Source organism: Watersipora subatra, chromosome 8, assembly GCF_963576615.1.
Source record: "Watersipora subatra chromosome 8, tzWatSuba1.1, whole genome shotgun sequence".
Classification (NCBI taxonomy): domain Eukaryota; kingdom Metazoa; phylum Bryozoa; class Gymnolaemata; order Cheilostomatida; family Watersiporidae; genus Watersipora; species Watersipora subatra.
Genome location: NC_088715.1, coordinates 23262848 through 23290640, shown reverse-complemented (window position 1 = coordinate 23290640; position 27793 = coordinate 23262848).

Here is a 27793-nt window from a genome sequence, read left to right as displayed (position 1 = left end):
CGGCATATATATGTTTGCTCTAGTTTTTACACCTGTTAGAGATGTCAAGTGATGGGTAGCACCTGTTAGAGATGTCAAGTGATGGGTAGCACCTGTTAGAGATGTCAAGTGATGGGTAGCACCTGTTAGAGATGTCAAGTGATGGGTAGCACCTGTTAGAGATGTCAAGTGATGGGTAGCACCTGTTAGAGATGTCAAGTGATGGGTAGCACCTGTTAGAGATGTCAAGTGATTGGTACCATCTGCCAGTTCTTCAGTTCAGCTTTTTAATGCTGAGCTGTAAGTAAGCTATGTAAGTCATATAATTGCGAATGAGCCTGTATTATATCTATTCAAAACTAATAGGCAATTTTTACAATTTTCTGATGTCGGCGGGTAACTCTTAACTATCCAAGCACTGTTCAACCAAAGGAAATTGGTAAACTTCAAGATATTCTGTAAACTTCAAGTCTTTTGTTTAGTAAAAAATAAAAACAATTCAATCATGAACAGTCATGTGAGAGCAACTCCTCGTGCACTGAATATTTTCTATTATCTTTATTACTGTAATAAAAGCTGTATATGTCTAAAGCCGTGGTTGGATATTGGAAAAAGAGTGACTCGTTAGAGATTTGAACCGACAACCTTGGTTGTCCAACTCTGACACAATTGTATATGCTAATCATTTGTTGTAGATTATTATTATATTTGATGATTTCTCATGGCCCGCTAGACTGCCAGGTTAATGGTAAGTATAACATCTTACAGAGTTTGCTGTCTAACACAATGTCTTATTTTAGTTCAATCTCATTACCCAGATGCCTCATCAATTATTGTCTCTTTTCAGATTGGTTCTCTGAATGTTTTTAAAGCTAAACTGTACTCTTTCTTGGTATATATTTCTAAAAGAAAGTTGTTAAAAAAGTGTGGTAATTCTTTGCTAACTACCAAATTATTTACTAGCTAGCAAAGAATTAGAGTGCTGATGTTGGTGACACATGTCATTAAAAAGACTAACATCTTCATTTTTAACACTGTGCGGAGGAGTTTAAACTCACCTTTGTTGTGGGAAATTCAGTTGAGATGTCAGGGCCTTCAATAAAATTGGCAAATTTAGCCGAAAAAGCCAATTCTCCTTTTTTAAATGCTTCTTTGGTGCAAAGCTTTGCTTGTTAGCATTGGTGTGTCCTGACTGCAGCTCTCTATCCTTTGAAGTTCATTATCTTTGAGAGGGTAGCCTGGCCTAATGGCTGCTAATTGAATACTCAATGTGGAATCCTTTGGCTTGTTGGTAAGGCTATGTACAATCTATAGAAATAGATTGTCTAAATTAGTGTTGAATACTGCAAATAATTTGGTAGAAGGTGATTAGGTATGTCAGGAAGAGGTGAAACAGGCTGAACTAATGGCTGGACATGAACAAGATGGATAGTAAAGGAGGCAGTGGCTGGGCAAGCAGAGGGTGACTATAACCATTCAGAAAGTAACAAGACACACAGAGAGATGTGAGATGTGTGAGTGTTTTTCAATATCTAAAGGGTTTATGTAATTATCAACCTAATGTAGGTTGAAAGGAAATCTCCACTTATTGATTACATTTGGTTTTGGTTTTAATTTAATTAAAAACCTCCTGAAGTTTCCTAAACTTATTCGCTGATTGTTTTTAAATTTTTGTCTTCTTGCATTATGCCAATATTCAAATATGAATAATTAAAAAGTTGTTCTATAGATTACTTATATGTAATGCTACAGTTAAACCTAGTCATATGAGTGCCCAACATACGAGATTATTTAGGTATGACGACAATTCTGAACGAATATTTGCTAACAGATACGGATGCAAATGTGAAATACAAGCATATGAAACACTTCTCTATGTGGCTACTAGTTGACCACTTATCAACGGAGAAGCCACTCGTAAAAATAGCATCATTCAGATTTTTTATTATGTCAGTTTGTAAAAGTTTTAGAAAGGCTGAGTAAAATCAAAGACGAAAGGAAGTCGAAAGGAAGTCGAAAGCAAGGCAAAAAATTCAAGACCTTAGGGTACGCCTGTTGTTTATGAAACACCAAAATATTATACAGTTTGCGTAGTAGTAGTGACCAAGCATGAGAATGAAAAGAGAAATACCAAAACATTAAAGACAAGTTTAAATTACGTTTTGTGTAACGTAAGATGGAAACTTACTGTAATGTGTGTGTAGTAAGATGCGCTGATTTAATTAGAATTTTAAAAGTTGTTATGTAACAAAGTGTAACAAAAGTGTGGCTTACCAAACATGTTTCCATCAAGTCTCTTTCACACCACTGATAGCCACTACAGCCTGTCCTGAAGGTAGGAACTCTGCTCAGTACTGCACATAATATGTTTGCATTTTATTACATATCATAACCACTAGATAGGTACTTGTTATTTTGTGAGTTTATGTAGGGATATAGAACAATTAAAAAACACTTTTCATTGTAATTTTCCGTTACATTTGGTTTTTGTTTAGTGAGTGGAAACGAATTTATTTCAATAAATAAACTCATAATAATTGTAATTATAAATTATAAAAATTTCAATAATTTAACATTTTAATATTTTACTTGGTGCAAATTAATTTGAGATACCAGAGAGCTGACATGCCTGGTCAGTCTCAGAACGTGGTATGCTAGCGTGTTGAAGTCTGACTGTACTCGGTTCACTCAGAAGTCTTCATGGTGTCAATAATAATATATATCAATCAGATGCTACCAATGTATGTGAGAAATTTATAAAACTCTAGAGAGTGGAGCATATAAGACTTAGACTTAGACTTAGACTTAGACTTAGACTTAGACTTAGACTTAGACTTAGACTTAGACTTAGACTTAGACTTAGACTTAGACTTAGACTTAGACTTAGACTTAGACTTAGACTTAGACTTAGACTTAGACTTAGACTTAGACTTAGACTTAGACTTAGACTTAGACTTAGACTTAGACTTAGACTTAGACTTAGACTTAGACTTAGACTTAGACTTAGACTTAGACTTAGACTTAGACTTAGACTTAGACTTAGACTTAGACTTAGACTTAGACTTAGACTTAGACTTAGACTTAGACTTAGACTTAGACTTAGACTTAGACTTAGACTTAGACTTAGACTTAGACTTAGACTTAGACTTAGACTTAGACTTAGACTTAGACTTAGACTTAGACTTAGACTTAGACTTAGACTTAGACTTAGACTTAGACTTAGACTTAGACTTAGACTTAGACTTAGACTTAGACTTAGACTTAGACTTAGACTTAGACTTAGACTTAGACTTAGACTTAGACTTAGACTTAGACTTAGACTTAGACTTAGACTTAGACTTAGACTTAGACTTAGACTTAGACTTAGACTTAGACTTAGACTTAGACTTAGACTTAGACTTAGACTTAGACTTAGACTTAGACTTAGACTTAGACTTAGACTTAGACTTAGACTTAGACTTAGACTTAGACTTAGACTTAGACTTAGACTTAGACTTAGACTTAGACTTAGACTTAGACTTAGACTTAGACTTAGACTTAGACTTAGACTTAGACTTAGACTTAGACTTAGACTTAGACTTAGACTTAGACTTAGACTTAGACTTAGACTTAGACTTAGACTTAGACTTAGACTTAGACTTAGACTTAGACTTAGACTTAGACTTAGACTTAGACTTAGACTTAGACTTAGACTTAGACTTAGACTTAGACTTAGACTTAGACTTAGACTTAGACTTAGACTTAGACTTAGACTTAGACTTAGACTTAGACTTAGACTTAGACTTAGACTTAGACTTAGACTTAGACTTAGACTTAGACTTAGACTTAGACTTAGACTTAGACTTAGACTTAGACTTAGACTTAGACTTAGACTTAGACTTAGACTTAGACTTAGACTTAGACTTAGACTTAGACTTAGACTTAGACTTAGACTTAGACTTAGACTTAGACTTAGACTTAGACTTAGACTTAGACTTAGACTTAGACTTAGACTTAGACTTAGACTTAGACTTAGACTTAGACTTAGACTTAGACTTAGACTTAGACTTAGACTTAGACTTAGACTTAGACTTAGACTTAGACTTAGACTTAGACTTAGACTTAGACTTAGACTTAGACTTAGACTTAGACTTAGACTTAGACTTAGACTTAGACTTAGACTTAGACTTAGACTTAGACTTAGACTTAGACTTAGACTTAGACTTAGACTTAGACTTAGACTTAGACTTAGACTTAGACTTAGACTTAGACTTAGACTTAGACTTAGACTTAGACTTAGACTTAGACTTAGACTTAGACTTAGACTTAGACTTAGACTTAGACTTAGACTTAGACTTAGACTTAGACTTAGACTTAGACTTAGACTTAGACTTAGACTTAGACTTAGACTTAGACTTAGACTTAGACTTAGACTTAGACTTAGACTTAGACTTAGACTTAGACTTAGACTTAGACTTAGACTTAGACTTAGACTTAGACTTAGACTTAGACTTAGACTTAGACTTAGACTTAGACTTAGACTTAGACTTAGACTTAGACTTAGACTTAGACTTAGACTTAGACTTAGACTTAGACTTAGACTTAGACTTAGACTTAGACTTAGACTTAGACTTAGACTTAGACTTAGACTTAGACTTAGACTTAGACTTAGACTTAGACTTAGACTTAGACTTAGACTTAGACTTAGACTTAGACTTAGACTTAGACTTAGACTTAGACTTAGACTTAGACTTAGACTTAGACTTAGACTTAGACTTAGACTTAGACTTAGACTTAGACTTAGACTTAGACTTAGACTTAGACTTAGACTTAGACTTAGACTTAGACTTAGACTTAGACTTAGACTTAGACTTAGACTTAGACTTAGACTTAGACTTAGACTTAGACTTAGACTTAGACTTAGACTTAGACTTAGACTTAGACTTAGACTTAGACTTAGACTTAGACTTAGACTTAGACTTAGACTTAGACTTAGACTTAGACTTAGACTTAGACTTAGACTTAGACTTAGACTTAGACTTAGACTTAGACTTAGACTTAGACTTAGACTTAGACTTAGACTTAGACTTAGACTTAGACTTAGACTTAGACTTAGACTTAGACTTAGACTTAGACTTAGACTTAGACTTAGACTTAGACTTAGACTTAGACTTAGACTTAGACTTAGACTTAGACTTAGACTTAGACTTAGACTTAGACTTAGACTTAGACTTAGACTTAGACTTAGACTTAGACTTAGACTTAGACTTAGACTTAGACTTAGACTTAGACTTAGACTTAGACTTAGACTTAGACTTAGACTTAGACTTAGACTTAGACTTAGACTTAGACTTAGACTTAGACTTAGACTTAGACTTAGACTTAGACTTAGACTTAGACTTAGACTTAGACTTAGACTTAGACTTAGACTTAGACTTAGACTTAGACTTAGACTTAGACTTAGACTTAGACTTAGACTTAGACTTAGACTTAGACTTAGACTTAGACTTAGACTTAGACTTAGACTTAGACTTAGACTTAGACTTAGACTTAGACTTAGACTTAGACTTAGACTTAGACTTAGACTTAGACTTAGACTTAGACTTAGACTTAGACTTAGACTTAGACTTAGACTTAGACTTAGACTTAGACTTAGACTTAGACTTAGACTTAGACTTAGACTTAGACTTAGACTTAGACTTAGACTTAGACTTAGACTTAGACTTAGACTTAGACTTAGACTTAGACTTAGACTTAGACTTAGACTTAGACTTAGACTTAGACTTAGACTTAGACTTAGACTTAGACTTAGACTTAGACTTAGACTTAGACTTAGACTTAGACTTAGACTTAGACTTAGACTTAGACTTAGACTTAGACTTAGACTTAGACTTAGACTTAGACTTAGACTTAGACTTAGACTTAGACTTAGACTTAGACTTAGACTTAGACTTAGACTTAGACTTAGACTTAGACTTAGACTTAGACTTAGACTTAGACTTAGACTTAGACTTAGACTTAGACTTAGACTTAGACTTAGACTTAGACTTAGACTTAGACTTAGACTTAGACTTAGACTTAGACTTAGACTTAGACTTAGACTTAGACTTAGACTTAGACTTAGACTTAGACTTAGACTTAGACTTAGACTTAGACTTAGACTTAGACTTAGACTTAGACTTAGACTTAGACTTAGACTTAGACTTAGACTTAGACTTAGACTTAGACTTAGACTCAGACTCAGACTCAGACTCAGACTCAGACTCAGACTCAGACTCAGACTCAGACTCAGACTCAGACTCAGACTTAGACTCAGACTCAGACTCAGACTCAGACTCAGACTCAGACTCAGACTCAGACTCAGACTTAGACTTAGACTTAGACTTAGACTTAGACTTAGACTCAGACTTAGACTTAGACTCAGACTTAGACTCAGACTTAGACTTAGACTTAGACTTAGACTCAGACTTAGACTCAGACTTAGACTTAGACTTAGACTTAGACTTAGACTCAGACTTAGACTCAGACTCAGACTTAGACTCAGACTTAGACTCAGACTTAGACTTAGACTTAGACTCAGACTTAGACTTAGACTTAGACTTAGACTTAGACTCAGACTTAGACTTAGACTCAGACTCAGACTTAGACTCAGACTTAGACTTAGACTCAGACTTAGACTTAGACTTAGACTTAGACTCAGACTTAGACTTAGACTTAGACTCAGACTTAGACTCAGACTTAGACTTAGACTCAGACTTAGACTTAGACTTAGACTCAGACTTAGACTCAGACTTAGACTCAGACTTAGACTTAGACTTAGACTTAGACTTAGACTTAGACTTAGACTCAGACTTAGACTTAGACTTAGACTCAGACTTAGACTCAGACTCAGACTTAGACTTAGACTTAGACTCAGACTTAGACTTAGACTCAGACTTAGACTCAGACTCAGACTTAGACTCAGACTTAGACTCAGACTTAGACTCAGACTTAGACTTAGACTCAGACTTAGACTTAGACTTAGACTTAGACTTAGACTTAGACTTAGACTTAGACTTAGACTTAGACTTAGACTTAGACTTAGACTTAGACTTAGACTTAGACTTAGACTTAGACTTAGACTTAGACTTAGACTTAGACTTAGACTTAGACTTAGACTTAGACTTAGACTTAGACTTAGACTTAGACTTAGACTTAGACTTAGACTTAGACTTAGACTTAGACTTAGACTTAGACTTAGACTTAGAGGCCGCTCTATAGCATTTCGAGACAGTGTGGAAAAAAAGGACCAAAAAATATTTAGTAAAATAGAGTGTCATATACCTAGAGGCCGCTCTATAGCATTTCGGGACAATGGGGAAAAATAGGACCAAAAAATTTCTAGTGAAATATAGTGTCATATACCTAGAGGCCGCTCTATAGCATTTCGGGACAGTGTGGAAAAAAAGGACCAAAGAATATCCAGTAAAACTAGAGAGTCATAGAAGAGGCTTGCGTGATACAAAAGAAACCGCTCAACAATAGCGGCTATCTGGCTGTCATAAAAAACCCATTGCGACATTCAAAACTCTGTTGGTCAGTATTGCTGCTCACATGAAAATGGTACCCTTAAGTTATTTAGAATTCACAAGAGACTTAGAATTCGCTATAGACTTAGAATTCGCTATAGACTTAGAATTCGCTATAGACTTAGAATTCGCTATAGACTTAGATTTCGCTATAGACTTAGAATTCGCTATAGACTTAGAATTCGCTATAGACTTAGAATTCGCTATAGACTTAGAATTCGCTATAGACTTAGAATTCGCTATAGACTTAGAATTCGCTATAGACTTAGAATTCGCTATAGACTTAGAATTCGCTATAGACTTAGAATTCGCTATAGACATAGAATTCGCTATAGACTTAGAATTCGCTATAGACATAGAATTCGCTATAGACATAGAATTCGCTATAGACATAGAATTCGCTATAGACATAGAATTCGCTATAGACATATAGTTCTCTATAGACTTAGAACTCGCTATAAACTTCGAATTCGCTATAGACTTAGAATTCGCTATAGACTTAGAATTCGCTATAGACTTAGAATTCGCTATAGACTTAGAATTCGCCATAGACTTAGAATTCGCTATAGGCTTAAAATTCGCTATAGACTTAGAATTCGCTATAGACTTAGAATTCGCTATAGACTTAGAATTCGCTATAGACTTAGAATTCGCTATAGACTTAGAATTCGCTATAGACTTAGAATTCGCTATAGACTTAGAATTCGCTATAGACTTAGAATTCGCTATAGACTTAGAATTCACCATAGACTTAGAATTCGCTATAGGCTTAAAATTCGCTATAGACTTAGAATTCGCTATAGACTTAGAATTTGCTATAGACTTAGAATTCGCTATAGACTAAGGCCTTTTTATATTTGGATAACAAAAGACCTTTAGCAATACCAAAACATATGTAGGCCAACATAGACTGTCAGAGCAAAAGTTCGCAATTGGTGACCTATAATCAGCCCACTGGCCTAATGAAAAGCGTAAATTCCCAACTCAACCATAACCTTACACACCAAAGCAATTCAAACCCTAAATATAATTCTGAAATCGTAAATGGTTGCCATTAACAACATGTAAGGAGCATGGCCTAAATACCTACCAATAACATGAAGAATAAATGCGAAAATTAAGAAAATTAAATTTACAAATGAACAATAACGAGTGACAACGACAAATCGACGAGGAATGTCGGTCGAACAAGCGATGAACGGTTGACAAACGAGCAAACGATCGGCGGCGGAACAAGACGAACTAGCATGAAATAAAAATGACAGGAATATAATATTCGAAAAACACTGACACCAACAAAGCAAGAGACAATTTACTTCATTACTAAATTATTGCAAGCAACAGATTTTTGAAATTTTTCAAGCACCGAAAGCTCTATAACATTTATACAACGTACCTTCTTTTTCAAAAACAGTCTCGAGAATAAACAGGAGGGAGCTGTTTCACCTTCAGATATGCAACTTCTTCACTACTTGCATGGATTCTTTACAACTCCAACTACCTCTGGCCTCCAACTACTTCTGTCATACCATATCAGTGGTCCTCTCATAAGAGTTGAGTTGCCAAAAGATTAAGCAAAGTGAATACAAAAGCATGTGAACTAATTGGACGAGCTATGAGAGTTAGGAGCAACTCATGAGACAATGTGCCAGATATCAACTTTTAAAAAGGATTATACATTATTGCTGCAATATGACATGCCACCTTTCAAGTTTATGAAGACAATATAGTTTTCAAAAACAGTCAATTCAAATTGACGACTTTTAAAAATCTGACAAACAAGACATGGTGTTGCTTAAACAGCCAAGTTGAAAAATGGTTTTTTGTCGCAGTCAAACTTCTCAACTGAAAAATACTTTAATTTTCAAATAATACTGCCGGGTTTCCTCGATGTTTGGATAAAATAAACAAGATACATTTTAGCATACAAATCTGAAAAAAAGTTTTGAAATAAACAAATTGAGAAAAAAGCATTGAAAAACTATCCTTTGTGGTAGATTGACACACCATTTTGCAACGTAACAAAGAAAAAGGGTCAGCCACGCCATCTTTAGAGCAATGATTTGGTAGTTTAGTAAAACAACAGCAAATTGGTTATCTTAGTAAAACTATCCAAACTTTTGAACATAAACATTTAACAAGCATCTTTAATTTTAAACAACACTAATTTTATGCAAATCGTAATAAAACGGAGTGGCAAGTTGCCAGCCACATTTGTCATCAGCTCTGTCATGCAATATGACAAAATTATTGTACTCAAAGAGAAGTTTTAGCTTACGCAACTAGCAAAAGGCTTTAGCATTAATTTTTTAGTGAAAGTGAGAATAATTGCTCTAAAAATATTGTTTAACATTCCAAAATATATATAGCGTTGCTTACCTAGCTGACTTCTTCAACCACTTTGTAGGAAAGGCTTACTTGAGACTGCACTATTATCTCCACTATGTTTTCATTGCTGTCAATTTTCAGCCGTGGTAATTCCATTCTCACAAGCAAATCTAGCCCGAGTATAATACGTGTAGGTCTACTTTTTTGCCATCATCAAAATTGCAAGCCTACATATAAATGATGTCAATCAGTCAATCGGTTTAACAGCAGGTTATTGGTTAACGGGTTGGTTCTGTTTGCTCTTAGGCGTGCTGCTGATGATGGATTTACGAAGTGGTTTATCTTGTCATCTTGTCTAGCAAAAGCACCATCTTTTTAATGTCAATAAACTTAGGATTGATCTCTCTGTAGAGAATATTGACTTGAGACTTTATCTTGCTCCCTGTTTCGAGTTGTCCGATGTGTTGCTTGTAATAGAACACGCCGCTTTCTTTCTGTATGATTAGACTTATGCTGCACTTGTCTGTCGCATTCTTTGGCTGTTGACGATGGGGTAAAAGGTTCTGTGCTACTAGCCTTCTCATGAAAATACTTTTCATCTTTATATCCGTCTAGAGTTCTTTTGACTTCAAGTAACTTTTCCTCTTCTGCGAAACTTTCCTCAACTAATACAAATCTCAAAAAGATTGGTCATGAGTCAAAACAAGGATTATTAAAATCTATAAAATTACTAAGCTAGAAATAGGCTAAATACATTTTCCGACATTTGCCAATAGAAATGTCTGACTATTCTAAATACAGCTAACATTGAAGAGACATGATTAAATTGTTTTAGCATTTCATTAAAGTTTAAACATCTTTATAATGATTTGTTAGAAATTGGTCTGGTTAGAAGTCGAGATGAGAAAAAACTTAATTTCAAATCCGAACGCTAAAACCTAATTAGAAAAACCGCACAATAAAATCAAAATAGAAACACCTGACCACTAAAACTAAATGGCATAAGCTATATGGGGGAACTAAAGTTCAAACAAACACATGCCATAAACAAACTGAAACAACCGACCAATAAAACCAAAGGAGCAAGAAGTCAAACAGGAACTACACCGACACCAAATAACCAAAGTGGAAGCCAAAACTTAAAACCAACAACTCAACCAAGACACTAAAACCAATGATAAAAGCAAACATCAACAAGACACCGAAACTGAATGTTCATAGCCTCCAACCGCAAAGGGAAATTAAAACAGCATTTCTAATTATCCAACTTTGATTTCTGCTTGCGGTCTTTCTAATTAGGTAACAGTATGTCATATATAACATTTACTTTTACTCTTTTCTCATATTTCCACCAGAACACCAAAACTACTAACTGTGCCATTAGAACCAATAGTGATGATTAGAAATCCCTGCAAAGCGTAAAACTTGAATTAAAAAATTATTACAAATAACGGCGAAGCGAAAAGCAACAAAATAAAGCTTACCGACTTTAGAAACCTTAGTCATGAATTCCGTCGTTAAAGATTACAAAGCGTAAACTGTATTGTAGACATTATCCTGTGTTGATCTCGAACACTAGTTTAGCGATTCACTTAAATAACTTATGCCGGCGTTATAAGTTTGGCAATTGAATTCACACGATAAAATAATTGTATATTATCGACACTTCAACGCTACAGGGTTGTGACGAACTCTTCCTTAAAGCACTTTCCCTCTCTGAGTCCAACGATGATGTGAATCTCAATTAGCTCAGCGCTGTCTTTTATATGATTTCAGCCTCAGGGAGAACAATAGAGTTCTATTGAGAGGGGATTAGAGTTCAAGTGTGAGTTTGAGTCGAAACTTGAGTCAATGGATTAGGGTAATTAGTGACTAGGTGAGATTGTTTCGCAGACGCCTGGGGCCAAAGGGATTATGGTGACTGACTGACACAGTTTGTGTTTTTTTTTAAACCGTTATACAAAGTTTAAAAAACCTATATTTTTGTTACTCTGCAATGGCTCATCTGACCTTCTTTAAAAATTGCCAAAGCCAAAGGCTGTATGGCAACCTAACACTTATCACAGAGAAAAGTTCAAAATAGCATAACTCAAGTTGTATAATTTGAATACTTTAATAATAGCTTTAACAGATAATAGAAATTAACACAAGATTAACTTGAAAAATTGCTATAATTTAAACAGCTTTTTCACCTTTTGGCCTAAACTGTATAGTAAGTAATCTATTGAATGACGGGCCTTGTAAAACTGTAGTCACTTATAAGCCCTGTGTGCACCATCCAAAATCAGAGTTCAAAAATAATTGTATAAATGTGTTTGATATCTATGCATGGCAATATCTTTTCCAAAGCATTTGGAAACAGATCAGACAAACTGATGGACACAGCATTTGTTATTACAAAAAGGTTTTTTTCTGTGGTATGTATGTTTATGTATTATGTTATACTATGAAAATGTATGCTACCGCAGCGTGCAAAGAACACTTTACATTAAATCGTCTAACGCATTGCAATTTCAGACAGCACCTCATTTCACAGTGCGATGAATATGAGACACTTTAAGTTTTAAAATTGCAAAAAACTTTTGGCCACATAACTTTTAAAACTACAAAAGGGTTCAAAGTGGCATAATTCTAATTTTATTATTAATACCATTTATTAATGATTTTTTTCACATTATATATTTTAAGCTATATTAACACGCTCTACTGTTGTTTTTACTAGTTTGCGCATTTTTGACAAAAGTTTGCAGATTTTTTAAAAGTAGGTCAAACTCGTTAAATCAATATATAAAAGTATGGTGAGAAAATAAATTTATAAACCTTCATTTTTCATAAACTAAGAAGTTGGTCATCGAAGACTGCAGGAAATCTGAAAATTACATCGAAATACGGTAAACGAACTATGAAAGTAATTGTAGTAGTTTTCAAAACTTTCGAAAAAATCCAAACGGCTGTTATATTTTCACGTTTGAACTATTAAATAGGCATGCATGTTTTGAAAAGTTTTTTGAAAGTCATGAGTACAAGTCTGTTGCGGTAAACCTTTTAGGGCTCGCAAAAAGGAGAAGAAAACACTTTGGTCTTATTATATATGATACAATTAAAAATGAGCTCAGCGTAGAGTTGAAAAAACGTTGTATCAGGAAGATACCAAAACAATGATCATGTTAGGCCATAGCGTGTCATCTAATGTAACTATGTTGCCAGTAGTATTTAAATCATGGTGCACCTGGAAACAATACGCCGTATTAACCAAAACTGCCACAGGCCATTACGCAAAAGGCTGTGTGTTCAATACCAATGCATGGCAATATCTTTTTCAAAGCTTTTGGAATCAGTTCAGACAGACTGATTGACACAGCAGTTGTTATTACAAAAAGGTTTTTTTGTGTGGAAAACAAACGGTTAGCACTTTAACTTGGCCGGGCACATCTCACAAATTCATCTTGATAGTTGTTTTTGAACTTTTTCCGGTAATTGCTTTTCAACATGTTTATGTGTGTGCTTTGAAATTTTGTATAGCTGATATAAACAATGAATAGATTTGGTTCTATTAGTGCTATTCAAAGTCTCCACTTTCAATGAGAACTTAAGTCCGAGATGTTTGAGTCAGATTTCTTACATCAAAAGGAGAAAGATTTGCAGACGACTTGTGCCATTAAGTGTTAGAACAACTCACTGTTACCTGTCGTCTACTTAAACTATTGTTTCAAAATACATGTAGGGATTAAAACAAGCCTCTCCGGCCTTCCGCTAGTTCCAGTCATGTTATGGAATTGATTATAGAGTTGAAATAGTACAATTTTGTACAATAGTCAAATTTCGTTATTCGACCATCTTATTATAGAGTTTTTTACATCATAGAATTTAACGTTTTTCTATAAACTTATGTAGACGTATGTGAAAATGTATGCTACCACAGCTTGCAGAGAACTCTTTACAATAAAGCATCTAACGCATTGCAATTTCAGACAGCAACCTCATTTCACAGTGCGATGAATATGAGGCACTTTAAGTTTTACAACTGCAAAAAATGTTTGGCCACGTAACTTTTAAAACTACATTAAGGTTCAAAATGGCATAATTCTAATTTCATTAATAATACCTTTTATTAATGATTTTTTTCACATTAAATATTTTAAGCTATATTAACACGCTCTACTGTTGTTTTTACTAGTTTGCGCATTTTTAGGGCTAACTTACACGGTATAAACTCTGCTGAAAATCAAGTCTCAATAAAATCTAGTTGAGTAAGTTCTCTGTAAAGGCAGTCAAAAGTCAAAGACAAAGAAGGGTTGTTCAAATGAAATTAAAAGATATTTTTTAAAAGTAGGTCAAACTCTTTTGATCAATATATAAAAGTATGGTGAGAAAATAAATTTATAAACATACTTTTTCATAAACTAAGAAGTTGGTCATCGAAGACTGCAGGAAATCTGAAAATTACATCGAGTTATGGTAAACGAACTATGAAAGTAATTGTAGTAATTTTAAAAACTTTCGAAAAAGTCAAAATGGCTGTTATATTTTCTTGATTGAGCTATTAAATACCCGTGCATGATTTGAAAAGTTTTTTAAAGTCATGAATACAAGTCTGTTGCGGTAATCCTTTGAGGGCTCGCAAAAAGGAGAAGAAAACACTTTGGTCTTATTATATATGATACAATTTAAAATGAGCTCAGCGTAGAGTTGAAAAAATGTTGCATTAGGAAGATGCCAAAACAATGATCATGTTAGGCCATAGCGTGTCATCTAATGTAACTATGTTGCCAGTAGTATTTAAATCATGGTGCACCTGGAAACAATACGCCGTATTAACCAAAACTGCCACAGGCCATTGCGCAAAAGGCTGTGTGTTCAATACCATTGCATGGCAATATCTTTTCAAAGCTTTTGGATTCAGTTCAGACAGACTGATTGACACAGCAGTTATTATTACAAAAAGGTTTTTTTGTGTGGAAAACAAACGGTTAGCACTTTAATTTGGCCGGGCACATCTCACAAATTCATCTTGATAGTTGTTTTTGAACTTTTTCCGGTAATTGCTTTTCAACATGTTTATGTATGTGCTTCGAAAATGTGTATAGCTGATATAAACAATGAATAGATTTGGTTCTATTAGTGCTATTCAAAGTCTCCACTTTCAATGAGAGCTTAAGTCCGAGATGTTTGAGTCAGATTTCTTACATCAAAAGGAGAAAGTTTTGCAGACGACTTGTGCCAATAAGTGTTAGAACAACTCACTGTTACCTGTCGTCTGCTTAAACTATGGTTTCAAAATACATGTAGGGATTAAAACAAGCCTCTCCGGCGTTCCGCGAGTTCCAGTCATGTTATGAAATTGATTATAGAGTTGAAATAGTACAATTTTGTAAAATAGTCAAATTTCGTTATTCGAGCATCTCATTATAGATTTTTGTACATCATTGAATTTAACGTTTTTCTATAAACTCATGTAGACGTATTTGAAAATGTATGCTACCGCAGCTTGCAAAGAACACTTTACGTTAAATCATCTAACGCATTGCAATTTCAGACAGCACCTCATTTCACAGTGCGATGAATATGAGGCACTTTAAGTTTTACAACTGCAAAAAACATTTGGCCACGTAACTTTTAAAACTACAATAAGGTTCCAAATGGCATAATTTTAATTTTATTAATAATACCTGTTAGTAATGATTTTTTTCACATTATATTTTTTAAGCTATATTAACACGCTCTACTGTTGTTTTTACTAGTTTGCGCATTTTTGACAAAAGTTTGCATATTTTTTAAAAGTAGGTCAAACTCTTTAAATCAATATGTGAAAGTATGGTGAGAAAATAAATTCATAAACATACTTTTTCATAAACTAAGAAGTTGGTCATCGAAGACTGCAGGAAATTTGAAAATTAGATCGAGTTACGGTAAACGAACTATGAAAGTAATTGTAGTAGTTTTCAAAACTCTCGAAAACGTCAAAACGGCTGTTATATTTTCACGATTGAGCTATTAAATAGGCATGCATGTTTTGAAAGGTTTTTTTAAAATCATGAGTACAAGTCTGTTGCGATAAACCTTTTAAGGCTCGCAAAAAGGAGAAGAAAACACTTTGGTCTTATTTTATATGATACAATTTAAAATGAGCTCAGCGTAGAGTTGAAAAAATGTTGCATTAAGAAGATACCAAAACAATGATCATGTTAGGCCATAGCGTGTCATCTAATGTAACTATGTTGCCAGTAGTTTTTAAATCATGGTGCACCTGGAAACAATACGCCGTATTAACCAAAACTGCCACAGGCCATTACGCAAAAGGCTGTGTGTTCATTACCAATGCATGGCAATATCTTTTTCAAAGCTTTTGAAATCAGTTCAGACAGACTGATTGACACAGTTGTTATAACAAAAAAGTTTTCTTTCTGTAGAAAACAAACGGTTAGCAATTTAATTTGACCCGGCACATCTCACAAAATCATCTTGATAGTTGTTTTTGTGGTTTTTCCGGTAATTGCATTTCAACATGTTTTTGTGTGTGCTTTGAAAATTTGTATAGCTGAAATAAACAATGAATAGATTTGGTTCTATTAGTGCTATTCAAAGTCTCCACTTTCAATGAGAACTTAAGTCCGAGATGTTTGAGTCAGATTTTTTACATCAAAAGGAGATAGTTTTGCAGAAGACTTGTGCCATTAAGTGTTAGAACAACTCACTGTCACCTGTCGTCTGCTTAAACTATTGTTTCAAAATACATGTAGGGATTAAAACAAGCCTCTTCGGCCTTCCGCTAGTTCAAGTCATGTTATGGAATCGATTATAGAGTTGAAATAGTACAATTTTGTACAATAGTCAAATTTCGTTATTCGACCATCTTATTATAGAATTTTTTACATCATAGAATTTAACGTTTTTCTATAAACTCATGTAGACGTATTTGAAAATGTATGCTACCGCAGCTTGCAAAGAACACTTTACATTAAATCGTCTAACGCATTACAATTTCAGACGGCACCTCATTTCACAGTGCGATGAATATGAGGCACTTTAAGTTTTACAACTACAAAAAACATTTGGCCACGTAATTTTTAAAACTACAATAAGGTTCAAAATGGCATAATTCTAATTTCATTAATAATACCTTTTATTATTGATTTTTTTCACATTATATATTTTAAGCTATATTAACACGCTCTACTGTTGTTTTTACTAGTTTGCGCATTTGTAGGGCTAACTTACACGGTATAAACTCTGCTGAAAATCAAGTCTCAATAAACTCTAGTTGAGTAAGTTCTCTGTAAAGACAGTCAAAAGTCAAAAACAAAGAAGGGTTGTTCAAATGAAATTAAAAGATATTTTTTAAAAGTAGGTCAAACTCTTTTGATCAATATATAAAAGTATGGTGAGAAAATAAATTTATAAACATACTTTTTCATAAACTAAGAAGTTGGTCATCGAAGACTGCAGGAAATCTGAAAATTACATCGAGTTATGGTAAACGAACTATGAAAGTAATTGTAGTAATTTTAAAAACTTTCGAAAAAGTCAAAATGGCTGTTATATTTTCTTGATTGAGCTATTAAATACCCGTGCATGATTTGAAAAGGTTTTAAAGTCATGAATACAAGTCTGTTGCGGTAATCCTTTTAGGGTTCGCAAAAAGGAGAATAAAACAGTTTTCTCTTATTATACATGATACAATTAATGTTGAGCTCGGCGTAGAGTTGAAAAAATGTTGCATCAGGTACATACCAAAACAATGATCATGTTAAGCCATAGCGTGTCATCTAATGTAACTATGTTGCCAGTAGTAATTAAATCATGGGGCACCTGGAAACAATGCGCCGTATTAACCAAAACTGCCACGGGCCATTACGCAAAAGGCTGTGTGTTCAATACCATTGCATGGCAATATCTTTTCAAAGCTTTTGGAATCAGTTCAGACAGACTGATTGACACAGTTGTTATAACAAAAAAGTTTTCTTTCTGTAGAAAACAAACGGTTAGCAATTTAATTTGACCCGGCACATCTCACAAAATCATCTTGATAGTTGTTTTTGTGGTTTTTCCGGTAATTGCATTTCAACATGTTTTTGTGTGTGCTTTGAAAATTTGTATAGCTGATATAAACAATGAATAGATTTGGTTCTATTAGTGCTATTCAAAGTCTCCACTTTCAATGAGAACTTAAGTCCGAGATGTTTGAGTCAGATTTTTTACATCAAAAGGAGATAGTTTTGCAGACGACTTGTGCCATTAAGTGTTAGAACAACTCACTGTCACCTGTCGTCTGCTTAAACTATTGTTTCAAAATACATGTAGGGATTAAAACAAGCCTCTTCGGCCTTCCGCTAGTTCAAGTCATGTTATGGAATTGATTATAGAGTTGAAATAGCACAATTTTGTACAATAGTCAAATTTCGTTTTTCGACCATCTTATTATAGATTTTTGTACATCATTGAATTTAACGTTTTTCTATAAACTCATGGAGACGTATTTGAAAATGTATGCTAATGCAGCTTGCAAAGAACACTTTACATTAAATCAACTAACGCATTGCAATTTCAGACGGCACCTCATTTCACAGTGCGATGAATATGAGGCACTTTAAGTTTTACAACTGCAAAAAACATTTGGCCACATAACTTTTAAAACTACAATAAGGTTCCAAGTGGCATAATTTTAATTTTATTAATAATACCTTTTAGTAATGATTTTTTTCACATTAAATATTTTAAGCTATATTAACACGCTCTACTGTTGTTTTTACTAGTTTGCGCATTTTTGACAAAAGTTTGCATATTTTTTAAAAGTAGGTCAAACTCTTTAGATCAATATGTAAAAGTATGGTGAGACAATAAATTCATAAACATACTTTTTCATAAACTAAGAAGTTGGTCATCGAAGACTGCAGGAAATTTGAAAATTACATCGAGTTACGGTAAACGAACTATGAAAGTAATTGTAGTAGTTTTCAAAACTCTCGAAAACGTCAAAACGGCTGTTATATTTTCACGATTGAGCTATTAAATAGGCATGCATGTTTTGAAAGGTTTTTTTAAAATCATGAGTACAAGTCTGTTGCGATAAACCTTTTAAGGCTCGCAAAAAGGAGAAGAAAACACTTTGGTCTTATTTTATATGATACAATTTAAAATGAGCTCAGCGTAGAGTTGAAAAAATGTTGCATTAAGAAGATACCAAAACAATGATCATGTTAGGCCATAGCGTGTCATCTAATGTAACTATGTTGCCAGTAGTTTTTAAATCATGGTGCACCTGGAAACAATACGCCGTATTAACCAAAACTGCCACAGGCCATTACGCAAAAGGCTGTGTGTTCATTACCAATGCATGGCAATATCTTTTTCAAAGCTTTTGAAATCAGTTCAGACAGACTGATTGACACAGTTGTTATAACAAAAAAGTTTTCTTTCTGTAGAAAACAAACGGTTAGCAATTTAATTTGACCCGGCACATCTCACAAAATCATCTTGATAGTTGTTTTTGTGGTTTTTCCGGTAATTGCATTTCAACATGTTTTTGTGTGTGCTTTGAAAATTTGTATAGCTGATATAAACAATGAATAGATTTGGTTCTATTAGTGCTATTCAAAGTCTCCACTTTCAATGAGAACTTAAGTCCGAGATGTTTGAGTCAGATTTTTTACATCAAAAGGAGATAGTTTTGCAGACGACTTGTGCCATTAAGTGTTAGAACGACTCACTGTCACCTGTCGTCTGCTTAAACTATTGTTTCAAAATACATGTAGGGATTAAAACAAGCCTCTTCGGCCTTCCGCTAGTTCAAGTCATGTTATGGAATTGATTATAGAGTTGAAATAGTACAATTTTGTACAATAGTCAAATTTCGTTATTCGACCATCTTATTATAGAGTTTTTTACATCATAGAATTTAACGTTTTTCTATAAACTCATGTAGACGTATGTGAAAATGTATGCTACCACAGCTTGCAGAGAACTCTTTACAATAAAGCGTCTAACGCATTGCAATTTCAGACAGCAACCTCATTTCACAGTGCGATGAATATGAGGCACTTTAAGTTTTACAACAGCAAAAAATGTTTGGCCACGTAACTTTTAAAACTACAATAAGGTTCAAAATGGCATAATTCTAATTTCATTAATAATACCTTTTATTAAAGATTTTTTTCACATTATATATTTTAAGCTATATTAACACGCTCTACTGTTGTTTTTACTAGTTTGCGCATTTTTAGGGCTAACTTACACGGTATAAACTCTGCTGAAAATCAAGTCTCAATAAAATCTAGTTGAGTAAGTTCTCTGTAAAGACAGTCAAAAGTCAAAGACAAAGAAGGGTTGTTCAAATGAAATTAAAAGATATTTTTTAAAAGTAGGTCAAACTCTTTTGATCAATATATAAAAGTATGGTGAGAAAATAAATTTATAAACATACTTTATCATAAACTAAGAAGTTGTTCATCGAAGACTGCAGGAAATCTGAAAATTACATCGAGTTATGGTAAACGAACTATGAAAGTAACTGTAGTAATTTTTAAAACTTTCGAAAAAGTCAAAATGGCTGTTATATTTTCTTGATTGAGCTATTAAATACGCATGCATATTTTGAAAAGTTTTTTTAAAGTCATGAATACAAGTTTGCTGCGGTAATCCTTTTAGGGCTCGCAAAAAAGAGAATAAAACAGTTTTCCCTTATTATATATCATATGATACAATTAAAATTGAACTCAGCGTAGAGTTGAAAAAACATTGCATTAGGAAGATACCAAAACAATGATCATGTTAAGCCATAGCGTGTCATCTAATGTAACTATGTTGCCAGTAGTATTTAAATGATGGTGCACCTGGAAACAAAACGCCGTATTAACCAAAACTGCCACGGGCCAATACGCAAAAGGCTGTGTGTTCAATACCAATGCATGGCAATATCTTTTTCAAAGCTTTTGGAATCAGTTCAGACAGACTGATTGACACAGCAGTTTTTATTACGAAAAAGTTTTTTTATTTCTGTGGAAAACAAACGGTTAGCATTTTAATTTGACCGGACACATCTCACAAAATCATTTTGATAGTTGTTCTTCAACTTTTTCCGGTAATTGCTTTTCAACATGTTTATGTGTGTGCTTTGAAAATTTGTATAGCTGATATAAACATTGAATAGATTTGGTTCTATAAGTGCTATTCAAAGTCTCCACTTTCAATGAGAGCTTAAGTCCGAGATGTTTGAATCAGATTTCTTACATCAAAAGGAGAAAGTTTTGCAGACGACTTGTGCCATTAATTGTTAGAACAACTCACTGTCACCTGTCGTCTGCTTAAACTATTGTTTCAAAATACACGTAGGGATTAAAACAAGCCTCTCCGGCACTCCGCGAGTTCCAGTCATGTTATGAAATCGATTAAAGAGTTGAAATAGTACAATTTTGTACAATAGTCAAATTTTGTTGTTCGATCATCTTATTATAGATTTTTTTACATCATAGAATTTAACGTTTTTCTATAAACTTATGTAGACGTATTTGAAAATGTATGCTACCACAGCTTGCAGAGAACTCTTTACAATAAAGCGTCTAACGCATTGCAATTTCAGACAGCAACCTCATTTCACAGTGCGATGAATATGAGGCACTTTAAGTTTTACAACTGCAAAAACTTGTGTCCACGTAACTTTTAAAACTACAATAAGGTTCAAAATGGAATAATTTTAATTTTATTAATAATACATTTTAGTAATGATTTTTTTCACATTATATATTTTAAGCTATATTAACACGCTCTACTGTTGTTTTTACTAGTTTGCGCATTTTTAGGGCTAACTTACACGGTATAAACTCTGCTGAAATTAGAGCCTCAATAAAATCTAGGTGAGTAATTTCTCTGTAAAGACAGTCAAAAGTCAAAGATAAAGAATGATTGTTCAAATGAAGTTAAAAGATATTTTTAAAAGTAGGTCAACTCTTTAGATCAATATATAAAAGTATGGTGAGAAAATAAATTTATAAACATACTTTATCATAAACTAAGAAGTTGGTCATCGAAGACTGCAGGTAATCTGAAAATTACATCGAGTTATGGTAAACGAACTATGAAAGTAACTGTAGTAATTTTTAAAACTTTCGAAAAAGTCAAAATGGCTGTTATATTTTCTTGATTGAGCTATTAAATACGCATGCATATTTTGAAAAGTTTTTTTAAAGTCATGAATACAAGTTTGCTGCGGTAATCCTTTTAGGGCTCGCAAAAAAGAGAATAAAACAGTTTTCCCTTATTATATATCATATGATACAATTAAAATTGAACTCAGCGTAGAGTTGAAAAAACATTGCATTAGGAAGATACCAAAACAATGATCATGTTAAGCCATAGCGTGTCATCTAATGTAACTATGTTGCCTGTAGTATTTAAATCATGGTGCAACTGGAAACAATACGCCGTATTAACCAAAACTGCCACGGGCAAATACGCAAAAGGCTGTGTGTTCAATACCAATGCATGGCAATATCTAGCATTATATTATATATATTATATTACATTATATCTGGCATTAGGAAGATACCAAAAACAATGATCATGTTAGGCCATAGCGTGTCATCTAATGTAACTATGTTGCCAGTAGTATTTAAATCATGGTGCACCTGGAAACAATACGCCGTATTAACCAAAACTGCCACAGGCCATTACGCAAAAGGCTGTGTGTTCAATACCATTGCATGGCAATATCTTTTCAAAGCTTTTGGAATCAGTTCAGACAGACTGATTGACACAGCAGTTATTATTACAAAAAGGTCTTTTTGTGTGGAAAACAAACGGTTAGCACTTTAATTTGGCCGGGCACATCTCACAAATTCATCTTGATAGTTGTTTTTGAACTTTTTCCGGTAATTGCTTTTCAACATGTTTATGTGTGCGCTTCGAAAATGTGTATAGCTGATATAAACGATGATTAGATTTGGTTCTATTAGTGCTATTCAAAGTCGCCACTTTCAATGATAGCTTAAGTCCGAGATGTTTGAGTCAGATTTCTTACATCAAAAGGAGATAGTTTTGCAGACGACTTGTGCCATCAAGTGTTAGAACGACTCACTGTCACCTGTCGTCTGATTAAATTATTGTTTCAAAATACATGTAAGGATTAAAACAAGCCTCTCCGGCGTTCCGCGAGTTCCAGTCATGTTATTAAATCGATTATGGAGTTGAAATAGTACAATTTTGAAACAACAGTCAAATTTTGTTTTCCGACCATCTTATTATAGATTTTGGTACATCATAGAATTTAACGTTTTTCTATAAACTCATGTAGACGTATTTGAAAATGTATGCTACCACAGCTTGCAGAGAACTCTTTACAATAAAACGTCTAACGCATTGCAATTTCAGACAGCAACCTCATTTCACAGTGCGATGAATATGAGGCACTTTAAGTTTTACAACTGCAAAAAATGTTTGGCCACGTAACTTTTAAAACTACAATAAAGTTCAAAATGGCATAATTCTAATTTCATTAATAATACCTTTTATTAAAGATTTTTTTCACATTATATATTTTAAGCTATATTAACACGCTCTACTGTTGTTTTTACTAGTTTGCGCATTTTTAGGGCTAACTTACACGGTATAAACTCTGCTGAAAATCAAGTCTCAATAAAATCTAGTTGAGTAAGTTCTCTGTAAAGACAGTCAAAAGTCAAAGACAAAGAAGGGTTGTTCAAATGAAATTAAAAGATATTTTTTAAAAGTAGGTCAAACTCTTTTGATCAATATATAAAAGTATGGTGAGAAAATAAATTTATAAACATACTTTTTCATAAACTAAGAAGTTGGTCATCGAAGACTGCAGGAAATCTGAAAATTACATCGAGTTATGGTAAACGAACTATGAAAGTAATTGTAGTAATTTTAAAAACTTTCAAAAAAGTCAAAATGGCTGTTATATTTTCTTGATTGAGCTATTAAATACCCATGCATGATTTGAAAAGTTTTTTAAAGTCATGAATACAAGTCTGTTGCGGTAATCCTTTTAGGGCTCACAAAAAGGAGAATAAAACAGTTTTCTTTTATTATACATGATACAATTAAAATGGAGCTCAGCATAGAGTTAAAAAAAACGTTGCATTAGGAAGATACCAAAACAATGATCATGTTAAGCCATAGCGTGTCATCTAATGTAACTATGTTGCCAGTAGTATTTAAATGATGGTGCACCTGGAAACAAAACGCCGTATTAACCAAAACTGCCACGGGCCATTACGCAAAAGGCTGTGTGTTCAATACCAATGCATGGCAATATCTTTTTCAAAGCTTTTGGAATCAGTTCAGACAGACTGATTGACACAGCAGTTTTTATTACGAAAAAGTTTTTTTATTTCTGTGGAAAACAAACGGTTAGCATTTTAATTTGACCGGACACATCTCACAAAATCATTTTGATAGTTGTTCTTGAACTTTTTCCGGTAATTGCTTTTCAACATGTTTATGTGTGTGCTTTGAAATTTTGTATAGCTGATATAAACATTGAATAGATTTGGTTCTATAAGTGCTATTCAAAGTCTCCACTTTCAATGAGAGCTTAAGTCCGAGATGTTTGAATCAGATTTCTTACATCAAAAGGAGAAAGTTTTGCAGACGACTTGTGCCATTAATTGTTAGAACAACTCACTGTCACCTGTCGTCTGCTTAAACTATTGTTTCAAAATACACGTAGGGATTAAAACAAGCCACTCCGGCACTCCGCGAGTTCCAGTCATGTTATGAAATCGATTATAGAGTTGAAATAGTACAATTTAGTACCATAGTCAAATTTTGTTGTTCGATCATCTTATTATAGAATTTTTTACATCATAGAATTTAACGTTTTTCTATAAACTTATGTAGACGTATTTGAAAATGTATGCTACCACAGCTTGCAGAGAACTCTTTACAATAAAGCGTCTAACGCATTGTAATTTCAGACAGCAACCTCATTTCACAGTACGATGAATATGAGGCACTTTAAGTTTTACAACTGCAAAAAACATTTGGCCACGTAACTTTTAAAACTACATTAAGGTTCAAAATGGCATAATTCTAATTTCATTAATAATACCTTTTATTAATGATTTTTTTCACATTATATATTTTAAGCTATATTAACACGCTCTACTGTTGTTTTTACTAGTTTGCGCATTTTTAGGGCTAACTTACACGGTATAAACTCTGCTGAAAATCAAGTCTCAATAAAATCTAGTTGAGTAATTTCTCTGTTAAGACAGTCAAAAGTCAAAGACAAAGAAGGGTTGTTCAAATGAAATTAAAAGATATTTTTTAAAAGTAGGTCAAACTCTTTTGATCAATATATAAAAGTATGGTGAGAAAATAAATTTATAAACACACTATTTCATAAACTAAGAAGTTGGTCATCGAAGACTGCAGGAAATTTGAAAATTAGATCGAGTTACGGTAAATGAACTACGAAAGTAATTGTAGTAGTTTTCAAAACTCTCGAAAACGTCAAAACGGCTGTTACATTTTCACGATTGAGCTATTAAATAGGCATGCATGTTTTGAAAGGTTTTTTTAAAATCATGAGTACAAGTCTGTTGCGATAAGCCTTTTACGGCTCGCAAAAAGGAGAAGAAAACACTTTGGTCTTATTATATATGATACAATTTAAAATGAGCTCAGCGTAGAGTTGAAAAAATGTTGCATTAGGAAGATACCAAAACAATGATCATGTTAGGCCATAGCGTGTCATCTAATGTAACTATGTTGCCAGTAGTATTTAAATTATGGTGCACCTGGAAACAAAACGCCGTATTAACCAAAACTGCCACGGGCCATTACGCAAAAGGCTGTGTGTTCAATACCAATGCATGGCAATATCTTTTTCAAAGCTTTTGGAATCAGTTCAGACAGACTGATTGACACAGCAGTTTTTATTACGAAAAAGTTTTTTTATTTCTGTGGAAAACAAACGGTTAGCATTTTAATTTGACCGGACACATCTCACAAAATCATTTTGATAGTTGTTCTTGAACTTTTTCCGGTAATTGCTTTTCAACATGTTTATGTGTGTGCTTTGAAATTTTGTATAGCTGATATAAACATTGAATAGATTTGGTTCTATAAGTGCTATTCAAAGTCTCCACTTTCAATGAGAGCTTAAGTCCGAGATGTTTGAATCAGATTTCTTACATCAAAAGGAGAAAGTTTTGCAGACGACTTGTGCCATTAATTGTTAGAACAACTCACTGTCACCTGTCGTCTGCTTAAACTATTGTTTCAAAATACACGTAGGGATTAAAACAAGCCACTCCGGCACTCCGCGAGTTCCAGTCATGTTATGAAATCGATTATAGAGTTGAAATAGTACAATTTAGTACCATAGTCAAATTTTGTTGTTCGATCATCTTATTATAGAATTTTTTACATCATAGAATTTAACGTTTTTCTATAAACTTATGTAGACGTATTTGAAAATGTATGCTACCACAGCTTGCAGAGAACTCTTTACAATAAAGCGTCTAACGCATTGTAATTTCAGACAGCAACCTCATTTCACAGTACGATGAATATGAGGCACTTTAAGTTTTACAACTGCAAAAAACATTTGGCCACGTAACTTTTAAAACTACATTAAGGTTCAAAATGGCATAATTCTAATTTCATTAATAATACCTTTTATTAATGATTTTTTTCACATTATATATTTTAAGCTATATTAACACGCTCTACTGTTGTTTTTACTAGTTTGCGCATTTTTAGGGCTAACTTACACGGTATAAACTCTGCTGAAAATCAAGTCTCAATAAAATCTAGTTGAGTAATTTCTCTGTTAAGACAGTCAAAAGTCAAAGACAAAGAAGGGTTGTTCAAATGAAATTAAAAGATATTTTTTAAAAGTAGGTCAAACTCTTTTGATCAATATATAAAAGTATGGTGAGAAAATAAATTTATAAACACACTATTTCATAAACTAAGAAGTTGGTCATCGAAGACTGCAGGAAATTTGAAAATTAGATCGAGTTACGGTAAATGAACTACGAAAGTAATTGTAGTAGTTTTCAAAACTCTCGAAAACGTCAAAACGGCTGTTACATTTTCACGATTGAGCTATTAAATAGGCATGCATGTTTTGAAAGGTTTTTTTAAAATCATGAGTACAAGTCTGTTGCGATAAGCCTTTTACGGCTCGCAAAAAGGAGAAGAAAACACTTTGGTCTTATTATATATGATACAATTTAAAATGAGCTCAGCGTAGAGTTGAAAAAATGTTGCATTAGGAAGATACCAAAACAATGATCATGTTAGGCCATAGCGTGTCATCTAATGTAACTATGTTGCCAGTAGTATTTAAATTATGGTGCACCTGGAAACAATACGCCGTATTAACCAAAACTGCCACAGGCCATTACGCAAAAGGCTGTGTGTTCATTACCAATGCATGGCAATATTTTTTTCAAAGCTTTTGAAATCAGTTCAGACAGACTGATTGACACAGTTGTTATTACAAAAAAGTTTTCTTTCTGTAGAAAACAAACGGTTAGCAATTTAATTTGACCCGGCACATCTCACAAAATCATCTTGATAGTTGTTTTTGTGGTTTTTCCGGTAATTGCATTTCAACATGTTTTTGTGTGTGCTTTGAAAATTTGTATAGCTGATATAAACAATGAATAGATTTGGTTCTATTAGTGCTATTCAAAGTCTCCACTTTCAATGAGAACTTAAGTCCGAGATGTTTGAGTCAGATTTCTTACATCAAAAGGAGATAGTTTTGCAGACGACTTGTGCCATTAAGTGTTAGAACAACTCACTGTCACCTGTCGTCTGCTTAAACTATTGTTTCAAAATACATGTAGGGATTAAAACAAGCCTCTTCGGCCTTCCGCGAGTTCCAGTCATGTTATGAAACTGATTATAGAGTTGAAATAGTACAATTTTGTACAATAATCAAATTTTGGTATTCGACCATCTTA